General features: G+C 37.6%; 1 long non-coding RNA gene across 1 annotated transcript; it reads right to left on the reverse strand.

Moving 5' to 3' along the window:
* Window positions 1–1,166: 1,166 nt before the first annotated feature.
* LOC107320531 lies at window positions 1,167–10,602 on the reverse strand. Its single transcript, XR_001558312.2, has 3 exons — window positions 10,496–10,602; window positions 1,719–1,797; window positions 1,167–1,351 (listed from the first exon to the last, which is right to left on the reverse strand). It is a non-coding gene; the product is annotated as an uncharacterized LOC107320531 (long non-coding RNA).
* Window positions 10,603–11,767: the final 1,165 nt, after the last annotated feature.

Consider the following 11,767-nt stretch of genomic DNA (forward strand, 5'->3'; position numbering starts at 1 on the left):
TACTGTACTCTCGCTGCGATCAAATTATCAGTGGTTTCATAGTATTCACCTAAGTAAGAAAATTGATATTTCTAAATGCTCAGTGAAATGAAGATGCATACAGCTTATTATTATTATTATTATTATTATTATTATTATTATTATCATTATCATTATCATTATCATTATTATTGTTATATTGTCTTCTGTTTGCTGAAAAAATTATTTTTCCATATAACATTTTCCTTTGAAAGCTACAAAAACTGGCTTTCAAGAAGAGATTTTGAAAGAGATATGATTTAAACATTTATAACATAAACGGCTTTGGAACTTACACAAATAACTACATCTCACATACGAAGAAGCTTCAATAACTTGACCACATAATCTGAACTCCAATTCAATGCACTGAAAATAGGCATCCATTTTGCTCTGTTATGTACTGTGTTGTAGCATGGAAGACAGTATACGAAAATCATCTGAATTAAATACATAATCATTTTTATTTCAACAAGGAAATCTTACCAGAGTAAGATTAACACTTAGTTAATAAGACGAAGCTGCAGCACTGCTTGGTAAATGTCAAATTAATGCTTAATGAACACATAAAATGTTATCATTCATGTGTCTTAGGATAAGTGAATAGTCTGCTTGCTTTTTAGAAAGAAATAAAATCTAATTCTTTTTATTTTTTTTTATCGAATTGCACTATTAAGAATCATAGCCAAATTAAGTAATTTTTTTTATTGTTGATATACTGTTTTAATTTATTTTGAAAGTGATTTTATTTATTTTACTTTCATAATATTTTTAAATAATCCTGAAATACAGAAAGATAGTGTTCCCTCATTATACAACCGTTCTCTGCATCTGCAACAAAATTTTATCTCCTTGTCTCTCTTCTTCCTCTAATCCATTCATCATGACATATTGATTAGCAACAGCGAGCTCCCTTTACCTTTACTTCTAATTTCTGTACTGTATTCTGTTTGATACTGCCTTAGAAATAACATCATGCAACATGTTAAATAGTCAATATAACTTCTTATGAAGTCAGGCTGGGGAGACGAAAAGTCATTCTTCCAACTGGAAGGCACGATTCTGGCCTGCAATGGATGTGCTGTCAACACAGTGCTCAGAAGAATAACAGTAGAATGCCCAGATACAAATAAGGTATTTGCCCCAATTAGGTTTATTTCAGCCCTTTCCTTCAAAGCCACAACCTGAAGTTTTACTAAAGTGTTGACCTCATTCCTTCAGGTTCTTCAGTACTCTTTCCCTTTGATTGCTTGTGAAGCCCACCAGTGGGTTTGGGCTTTTGATGAGATAGCAGGGCTGCCTTGCATTCTGCCAAAGTAGACCAAGAAAGACACTGCAGAAAGAAAAAGGAAGGACAACTGGCATGTACAGCTTCTAAAACACTTTTTCTGTTGAATGCTACCAATATAAGACATACAGTGTGATGTGGCTTGTGGATAAAGTTAGATCAAGTCAGGAATCACTTATGCAATTTAAATGCAGATATCCTGAAGTCCTGTCACTGTGATTTTTCTTTCCCTCAATGTACGTTATACAAACGAATATTACGTACACAATAGACATGTGTTTGTTACTATAATACATTTATACACATGCTTCATATGCATGAAATTTGGTCTCAACACAAAAAAGCATTGCAGCTGAAACTGTTAAAAAGCCATAAAACCAATGTCAGGAGAAATTAAATGCTCATTTCTTACTTTATCACTGTGAAGAACAAAGCCATACTTTTGGCCAGATGCATTGCCATCATCATGTGTTTCTACCTCTTGGGGAAGACTGCAGGGAGAAAAATAGAGAGGGGATGTCTTGCTTTATTTCATTTTTGTGACAATAAGAACATGAAGTGATCTGGCAAGAAGGGCTGTGCAGCATTATTTTCATCACAGAGCACACTCTTAATGTTACATCCTTCAAACTTTCACCACTGTAAAATGTTATGGAGCAGTGTAATATGAATCTTTAACTCAAAACCTCAATATGAAACTAAAAAAAAAAGCTGTTATAAAGTGATTCTCCCCTTTACTAGCTTTATTGACTTGCACACAGACAAAACACGCCAATATCAAAGACTATGAACCCAGCACTTCTCATTCTTTCAATAATAAATATTTGATAAATGAATTGGAGTTGTATTATTTCCGTCCTCTACCTGGCTAGTGAGATCCATATTATTCATCGCTGCGTAAACAAAAGCCACAAATACGTATCTTCCTTTGATGTGGGGGAAAAATAAAATAAAATAAAATAAAAAAATAAAATAAAAAAATTAAAAAAAATCCTTTGTAACTTATTTCTTACAACCTGCTTTCCAAAAAAGAAGAAAGTACAACTGCAATACGAAGTTCAGTTTTCAGGGGTTCATTAGGTTTCTCATTAAACTCTTGTTCAGGCACCTGTAGCATGTTTTCCTAGCATGGCTTGTTGCCAGATTAACATGGAAGAAATTCAGACACTCCTAAATTAATTTTATACGAAAGTTTGTTGAAGTAACGTATCAGATTTTAACTCAGAAATGGATTATGTTATAGCGCAGTGCCCTCTGCTGGGCAAACGTCCTCACTTAAAAATAGAGCTAAAAGTGAAAAGTTACTCTCCAGGTAAAAAGTCAACGACAAACCACAACAGAGCAGTGTCAAATCCTTAGGAAAAGATACCTACATGTCAGCATCAGTTTACACTTAGGCCAGCCTTGTTTTCATGTTACTTGACAATATAAATATTTCACTGCTGAATAAATCTTCAAACAGCCTCTTTAGAGAGGTCAAAAACAGGAGTTACTAAAAAATGTAACTTTATATCTGACACAATAATAATGGCAAAAAAACATATAATCAGATTATTAACTACTACTGCTTGCTGAACTTTTTAATATTCTACCTTCTCCAGTTCAGAAATGAAAGATCCTCATCTAAATTTCTCTTTGAAATAACTGATAACACAGTGGACAGAAGTAGTTACATCAGTACTACTCAGATTAACTTGAATGTAAAGATTAATAAATGCAAACAGAAAAATGAGAGAGCTGTAAGCAAGAAATAAATGCCCTCTTGTAATTGTTATTGTGGATTTCTCACCTATCAGCTTTTATCTCTGTTTCTTGCAAAAACACAGATGAAAGGTTTCTGTGGTGCAGGTAATCGAACAGTAAGATCTTCAGGAATATTCTGCACTTTGTCCAAGCCTGATGTTGTCCTTAAGCCAACTCACTCCATTTTGGGTGATTTTGGCCCTTATGATGACACTTTAGATGCTGGTTGATAGCCAGTATTGTGTAACAATTACCTCAGAAGTGATATGGGCAATATTTACATGATATATCAAGTGATTGATCATGTATTCCAAAGTGAAGAACATCAATATTTTATAAAAACTAGTGAGCAATTACAAAAGGTGGTACATGATGGATCTAACTGTTGATTAAGGACCCTAAATTATCTCATTCTAGCAGTAGACTTATTATTAATGCCTTTCAATAGATTCACTTATCATACATAAGATTACCATGGTTTCTAGATTTGATAGCATTCATAGACTCATAGGATGGCCTGGGTTGAAATGAACCACAATGACCATCTCGTTTCAACCCCCTGCTATGTGTAGGACCACCAGAACAGGCTGCCCAGAGCCACATCCAGCCTGGCCTTGAATGACTCTAGGGGTGGAGCACCCACAACCTCCTTGGGCAACCTGTTCCAGTGCGTCACCACCCTCTGGGTGAAAAAACTTCCTCCTAATATCTAACCTAAACCTCCCCTGTCTCAGTTTAAAACCATTCCCCCTTGCCCTATCACTGTCCACTCTCATAAATAGCCATTCCCCCTCCTCCTGTTTTTATGTTCCTTTCAGGTACTGGAAGGCCATATTCAGTGAAACAGATTCACTGGTGAAAGCATGAACTGGAACCATTTCCTTAGGGACATTAAAAGTGGTAAGCTGTATAAGCTATATAAGAAAATTATGATAAAGACACAAACCAAAATGGTATTTGCAAAGGTAGACTAAAAACACAGTAAGACTTGAAATACACTTTGTTTAAAGGGATATATATTTCTGGATTAACAAGCAGATTGGCACAAGAATATTCTTAGTCTCTGATTAAAATGTTCATTGACATCTACAAATAGAGATAAGAAAGGAAGATGGAAATAAAGCTGAAAGAACAATGCAACACTCTTATTTTCACAGGTGACCACTAACTTATGAAGGAACACACAGCATGTTCTTATCTGAGTACACATAATATGAGCTCTAAAACCACAAGTTTTCAGATTGTTCCATTCTATAAAATTTCTGTGCAGGTGGGCAATGAGGGAAGTCTTTTAGTTATATTTTTCAATCCTGTGATTATTTTATTACACTAAAAAAGCAAAGAAGACACTGCTCCTAAGTTAGTTTTTAAGAGGAAAGCCAAACGTCAAGACTATATCTTCACTTGACTATAGTGATATGGATTACAAAAAAAGGTGGTATTTTCCTCTCCAGTGAACAGCATGGCAAAGTCCACCATTATTTCTGTAGATCCCAGTTCTGGTGAAGTATGGAACAGCTTGGTTTGTCAGCGTATCCTGGAGCGTCCACAAACACAAATAAAAGGGTGCCTTCCTTGTCCCCAGTTAAGTGCCCATCCTCACAGAAACTCTTCACTGATAGCTCATTTGCCTTGTTCTCCCCTTCTGTGTCAGTATTTACCAATCCTGAGACATAGTGGCATGCAGCCATCAACACCCTTGGCGCCACAGTGTGCCCCTGTAGCCAAGAAGGCCAATGGTATACTGGGTGCATTAAAAAGAGAGTGTCCAGCAGGTGAGGTGTGATCCTTCCCCCTCCTCACTCTGCCATGATGGAGGCGTCTACCTCTGGAATATGTGTCCCATCTGTGTCCCCAGCTACAAAAACACACGAGGTTCTTAGCAAAAGTCAGTGACGTCCAAAGACATGGTAAGGGCCTGGAGCATCACCGCTATGAGTGAGAGACCTAAGTGAACTGGGGTCTGTAGTACTCTTGATAAAAGAAAAAGCTGAGAGGGACTTGATCAGGTTGTATAAATAGCTGAGGGTGGGAGCCCTAGTGGCAAGGCTGGTCTCTTTTCAGCTAGTGCGTGGGTACAAGGACTCAGGGCTGAATAGGGAGTGAAACTCAAGCATGAGAGGTTTCCACATGAATGTGAAGAACTTCTTTACAGTGAGGGGACGTACACTGGAACAGCTGCCCAGGAGGTGATGAAGTCTCCCTCGAGATATTCAAGACCCACTTGGACGCCTACCGTGTGTGACTGGTGTAGGAACTGCTTTGGCATGGCGTTTGAACCCAATGATTCTAGAGGACCTTCCAACCCCGGTAACAAGTGTGTGATTCCTGTGATTGCTGGTGTATCAATTCTTCCGTGTGTGGGTAGATTTCAAGGTTTTGAAACCACAACCATATCTCAGGCTTATATATCATGTCTCCTCAAAGTTGTTCTTATGGCAGTCAACCATTTTCCAAAAAGATATTCCCACTTCTGTTGATTGTGTAATAATCACATACTGCAGCTGGATTGTTCTGCTAATCATTTTTCAGATGAAATCCCTCTCAGACAACCTAGGAGACATTTTTCATGCTATGAGCTCAAGAGCAAACAGGAAAAAAAAAAAAAGAAAAAAGGGGTGAGAACAGTGGATATCTGATTGCTTCCACATTCAAATTTCTATGCTTCTATTACACCATTTCAAGATCCCAAACTGAAATAATTCACAGCCATATTACACAGATCAATCTTTTGCATAGAATTGTTTTAGCGAGTATTGTATTAAACCCATAATTCCTTAACATGATTTGACTTTGTTATTTACAAGGCCTCAGAAAGAAGAGCAACTACTTGTTCTCACTCACATTCCATGAAAGTAATTAAGACCCCACTTTCCTGTGTGGAACAGGTGTAGCCATCACCTCCCTAGCTGTTTGTTTCAGCTAAAGAGTTATTACTACAGCTGTTCAGCTGACAGCAATTACCACTGGCAATGGTGGTTGTACATGGATCTCACCTTCTAAAGATTTCCTCCCAAGAGAGTTGATGTGCTGACTGCTGAACTGCAGCATTACACCACTTTCTGCTAAAAGAGACCAACTGATACTTATCTTTACATGACCTTAACCAGCTACAAAACACACACTCAATCACAGTTGCTTAGCCATGCTGACACATACGATTTTTAACTTTTTCTTTTCCTTATAATGCAAAGAACTCTAAAACCATAGCATTAAACCACAATACTTTAAAAAACAAAAACAGGATGTCTGCTTTCAATGCTGGTGCTCTGTGTATTTTTCCAGAGATCACATTATCTGGGACCAGACTGATGCAGTCTTTCAATGCAGTCTATTGTCAAAACTCTCTTTCCTGCTGGAAGTTTAACCATGGCGTATATCACAGGACATATTTTCATGGACAAAGGTTGTTGTCATCACAATTTGTATAAATTAGGAGCATTGCTGGAGACAAAAAAATCAAGGCTGAGATAGAAATATGCTCAGGGGATTCATCTGGCTCCAGTGCAGCTAGGACAAATCCAGAAAGGGACAAATATCATTTGGACAACTTCAGCGTGGGAACAACAGTAAAATAGTGGGTGCCTTCCCATCCACAAAAGGATATACTCACAGCTCCTTAGTAAAGCTTTTCTCATCAGATTTCTGATGTCAATAGAATTTTTGCTCCTTTTGTTCCAGAATCCAACTCCCTCTTTGATAATCAATACACTCAGGATTTAAACTTCTGACAGCTGCACTTAGTGCACAATTTAATAACCCATGCCTCCTCTGTTTTATTGTAGTTTGAAACACAGAATCATAGATCAATATTCACTCCCTTGTAAAGACAATAAACAAGAGAATATCAAAGAAAATTAATGAAGCAAGCAGAGGGTTCAAAACCATCTGAAATAGAATATTTCATCAAACTCCATGTAAATAATCACTAAAAGGCCTCACAAATCTACATCTCCCTACAGGCTTTAATCTTGGTGGCAGTGGTGTTTTGTGTCTCAGTTCTGTTCTGTCCTTTTGGGAAGTATTCATTGAAACACAGAAGCACAGCATCCTCAGAGTTGGAAGGGACATCTGAGGGCCATCTAGTCCAATTCCCCTACAGTATATATGGGTATCACAGCTAGATTGGGTTGTCCAGGGCCTTATTCACCTTGAAAGCCTCCAGAGACAGAGCATCAACCACATCAGTAGGCAACCTGTTCTAATGCCTCACCACTCTCAATTTAAAGGATGTTTATTTTTTATATCTAACCTCAATCTACCCTCCCCAAGTTTGAAAACATTTCCCCTTGTTCTATCACCACAGACCCCACTAAAGAATCTGTCTCCTTCTTTCCTATAGCTCCTCTTTAGATACTGAAAGGCTACTATCACCTCACAGCCTTCTCTTATCCAGGCAGAACAGCTCCAGCTCTCTCAGCCTGTCCCTACGGGAGAGGTGTTTTTTCCGTGCATCATTTTTTGTGGCCCTCCCCTGGACATGTTCCAACAGATCAGTTTGTCCTGTATTAAGGACACCACTGTTGATGTCACTGATGAAGATATTAAAGAGTATCAGTCCCAGCACTGACCCCTGGGGGACACCACTCATCACTGATCTCCATCCAGACACTGAGCCACTGACCACCACTCTGTGGACTCAGTTCTGCAACCAGTCCATCAAACAGTCCACTCATCAGATCCACACCTTTCAAATTTGGAGAAGGTTGTTGTAGAGTACCATCTCAAAAACCTACTGAAGCCCAGATAGACAACATCAGTTGCTCTTCCCTTATTTATTGATGCAGTAATAAAAGGCCACTAGGTTGGTCAAACAGGATTTGCCCTTCATGAAGCCATGCTGGTTCTCCCATATCAACTCCCTGCCTTCCATGTGCTTTAGCAAAACTTCCAGGAGGATACATTCCATGATCTTTCCTGGCACAGAGGTGAGACTGACAGGTCAGTAGTTCCCAGGGTCATCCTTTTTACCCTTTTTAAAAATGGGTGTGATGTTACCTTTTTTTCAGTCATCAGAAACTTCACCTGACTGACATGACTTTTGAAATATCATGAAGAGTGGCTTGGAAACCACATCAGCGAATTCCCTTAGGACTCTGGGATGCATTTCGTTGAGACCAATAGACTTGTGGATATTGAGGTTCCTCAGATGGTCACAAACTTGAGCTTACCTTACAGTGGGAGGGACATTGCTTCCACAATCCCCTCTAACCAAACCAAATGTTTGAAGGTTGTGTGGAGAGCAATTATCATCAAAGACGGAGGCAAAAAGTTGTTAAGTACCTCAGCTTTCTCCTAGTCTGTTGTTACCAGCCTGCATGTATCACTCACTAGGGGATACACCACCTTGGACTTTCCTTTTCTGGTTGAGGAACCTGTAGAAGCCTTTCTTGTTGTTTTTGGCATCCCTTGCCAAGCTCAGTTCAAGCTGTGCCTCAGCTTCCTGACTCCATACAAACAGCTTCCTTATACTCTTCCCATTATACCTTTCCTTGTTTACACCACCTGTGCATTTTCTTCTTATTCATCCAACAGGTCCCAGTTCAACCACACCAAATCTCTTGCCTTTCTTTCCCTGCTTGCTACAGCTTCCCAAGCAAATGAGCTATCAGTTGCCACAGGCTGCAGCCTCCTGGCAGCTTGTCCATAATCACCTGTAACTTACAGGTCTTCACTAGTAGGCAGCTCTCTCCCTTCCCAGATCTGTTTCCATATTACTCTGTATTCCATTTACACAGATGTGTTTTTTTTCAGATTACACTGGAGCTCCACTGGCTGCTCACTTTTCCCCATCATTTCAAACTCTACTATTCCTTCATTCTCAATAAGGAGTTCTGATACTGCAAGAGTACCAGTCAGTATGGGCATACAGTAACTGCAGTTGACTGTCTTGTTGTCATTCTAAATCTAACATGAACTAAAAATACTAGTAGTTTACACTGTACAGAATACCATATACCCCCACCATATTTTCCTTGGACTAAACAGTAGAAATAAGTTTACAAATGTTTTCCAAATGCAAAATCATTTGCTTGCACTGTGTTGATACTACTATAACAGGCGGTCACACCACGGATTAGAGCAAGACTGCTTTCAGATTAGTTGTGATTAGAATTGTGTATAATTTTCTGTCTGAAAATAAGTGAAATTTTTATTATTATTATTTATATATATATATATATATATATTTAGAGAATCTTCATTTCTTAGTGCATACTTCAATATAAGCTGGATATTACTGGGACTCCTAAAATGTGATGTCACAAATCCTGTTATCAGTTCATGACATTTCTACCATTCATCAGCAGTGCTTTTCAAATAATGTGTCTCGGAAAGGTATTGTATTAATAAACAGTCAACACTGGCAAAACACTCATTAAAATCACAAAAACGGGACTCATAAACAGCATGCCTCATTTCATTTGCTTTCATTTCTATCTTGCAAACCTAGGTCTGTCTTTCTGTTAAAGGCTAATGCAGATGGCTTCGTCTGTGTACACATCTCACAGAGGGCCACAGAACAAGACAAGGGTCCCCATGCTGTATATAACTAGTAAGCATACTCCTGTGCTCCAGCCAGGATCTCTAGGAGCATTACAGATGTAAAGCAAACTAAGGAACTCTCTGTCATCAAGTCACTTCCTATACTTGACATATTATTTGCCAGTGATGAAGAAACCTAAATATGTCCTTAAACAATGAAAATAACATAAAAAATTAACAGAAATTTAATGGACTCTCAAACATTCCTATTGTTCTCCAGGAAATATACATTTCACTGTTTCCTTTACATCCTTCCATTGCTTCTTAGATAAAAAGCAGACCACATTCTGCTTTCCCTCTCATGTGCATTCATATGGTAAACAGTTAACATAGGCTTTATGTTCACAGAAAAATTGTTCTTAGCGGCTTCTTTCCTTTAAGGTCCCCTGAAAGCACACAGTATTAATTATTAAAGCATCCTGCTCCTAAACACCTTTTTTTTTTTTTTTTTTTTTAACCCAGGGAAAATCCCTTCAGTCTGTTTCAAACTAGAAACAAATCTACTGAATTTTAACCTGATGACAAGCCTGCCATAAAGCATGCTTCACTCATTTTTCACGTGCAAAGAGCTTTCACCATATATCTATCCTAAGGAATTAATAGGTAAAAAAAAAAAAAAGTCAGAAAATCTTGCCCTCAGTGGATAGACAAAGTAGGAAACTGAAGTAGATGAAAAAAAAATGGAGTAAATATAATGAAAAATATTTGAAAGTTCTCCCTCTTAAATTGTAGAGTAACCACTTCAGAATATCAGAGCTACAACTGGAAATCAATTATTGACAGCACACAACAACTACATTTAGTTTCACATCCACATAAAGCTGTCTCCTCTGCATCTTGAGTTGAAGTTCACAATCTTGTCTTGTTTGGATAAATTTGCAACTATAGTCTTAAAAACAGTACCTGTTTTCCAGATTTGTTCTGAAGCTTTCAAGCTTTTTATACTGTATGGGAAATTGGTAATCACAGCCTGAATCTCTGATTAATCAGCTGAGGCAAGTGTCAGTTCAGCTGTGGGAGCACAGGTGAGAGTAATTTAGCTGTGCTCCCAGAAAGGGTGGAGCTTGACTCCACCTCCTCTATGACCTCATTTAAGGGCTGACCACCACTGAGGCAGCATCTCTTGGAGACTGCTCTTTGGTGGAAGTTGCCTCAGAGGTTTCCAGCAGACTGAAGGCTTCCATACAAGTGAGCTTTTCCTGTAAATAACCTTTTGGCTATTTCCCACGATCATCTTTTCATTATTGTTACTGTACACACATATATATAAAAATATTAAAAATTTGCCTTTAGCCATGGAATCATCTGTTTGATTTAACTAGCTTCTAAAATGCCCATATAAATTATCTAGTAACTCCAGGGCTAAAAAGCATTCAACTCTGTTTTTTAGGTTTTTTTTTTATTTTTATATTTAAAAAAATTCATCATCTTTCCTTCAGTGTTTTTAAGTCAAAATAACAGTTCATGGTATGTACTGAATCCTTACAAGGTATGCAAATGTCTTTAATAGCTTTGACTTAACATCCTATCCTTCTACAGTCCCTATTTTCTTACTTGTGCAGTATTCTTATTGTGAAGAAAAAAATCAAATGAAATAGGACTGCAAATTTACTGTATGATATTATTTCTCTTGTGTTTTTTTTAATGTGCTAAATATACTGTTAGACTGACCAATATATTTTACATATATATATATTAATTATTATTTTGGGGATAACTTTTAACTAAAATAAGGTTAGCATTTTCCAGCAAGAGAATATCCTTCAAATAGTTGTTAGCTCAGTGATATGTGGAATAGGTGCATTAATCTAATGCACCAAACTGTAGCTCCCTTTATGGTGGGGATGAGAGCTGATATGCAAGGTCTTTGCTAACTTTGAAGTAACTCATTCAAAGCTTGCATTAATATTTAAGAAGTAATGTTGTATTAAAATATTTACTAAAAGGTTTTCCCAGTGACCGTGCATTTTATTGGAAGCACGAACTCAAGACAGCTTTTTTTCACCAACATTAACATAACACCTGAAAAATAATTATATCTTCATGAAGTGTGTTATCTCTTCTGTGCCTTTAGGTCACATATTGTGGCTAATATGAGTTATGTTCATCAGTATCTCCTTAATAATTCTACTTCAGCATTTTTGGAACATCATTTCCTTGTAAGCATGCCTGCTT

The sequence above is a fragment of the Coturnix japonica genome, chromosome 1 (genome assembly GCF_001577835.2).
Source record: "Coturnix japonica isolate 7356 chromosome 1, Coturnix japonica 2.1, whole genome shotgun sequence".
Classification (NCBI taxonomy): Eukaryota; Metazoa; Chordata; class Aves; order Galliformes; family Phasianidae; genus Coturnix; species Coturnix japonica.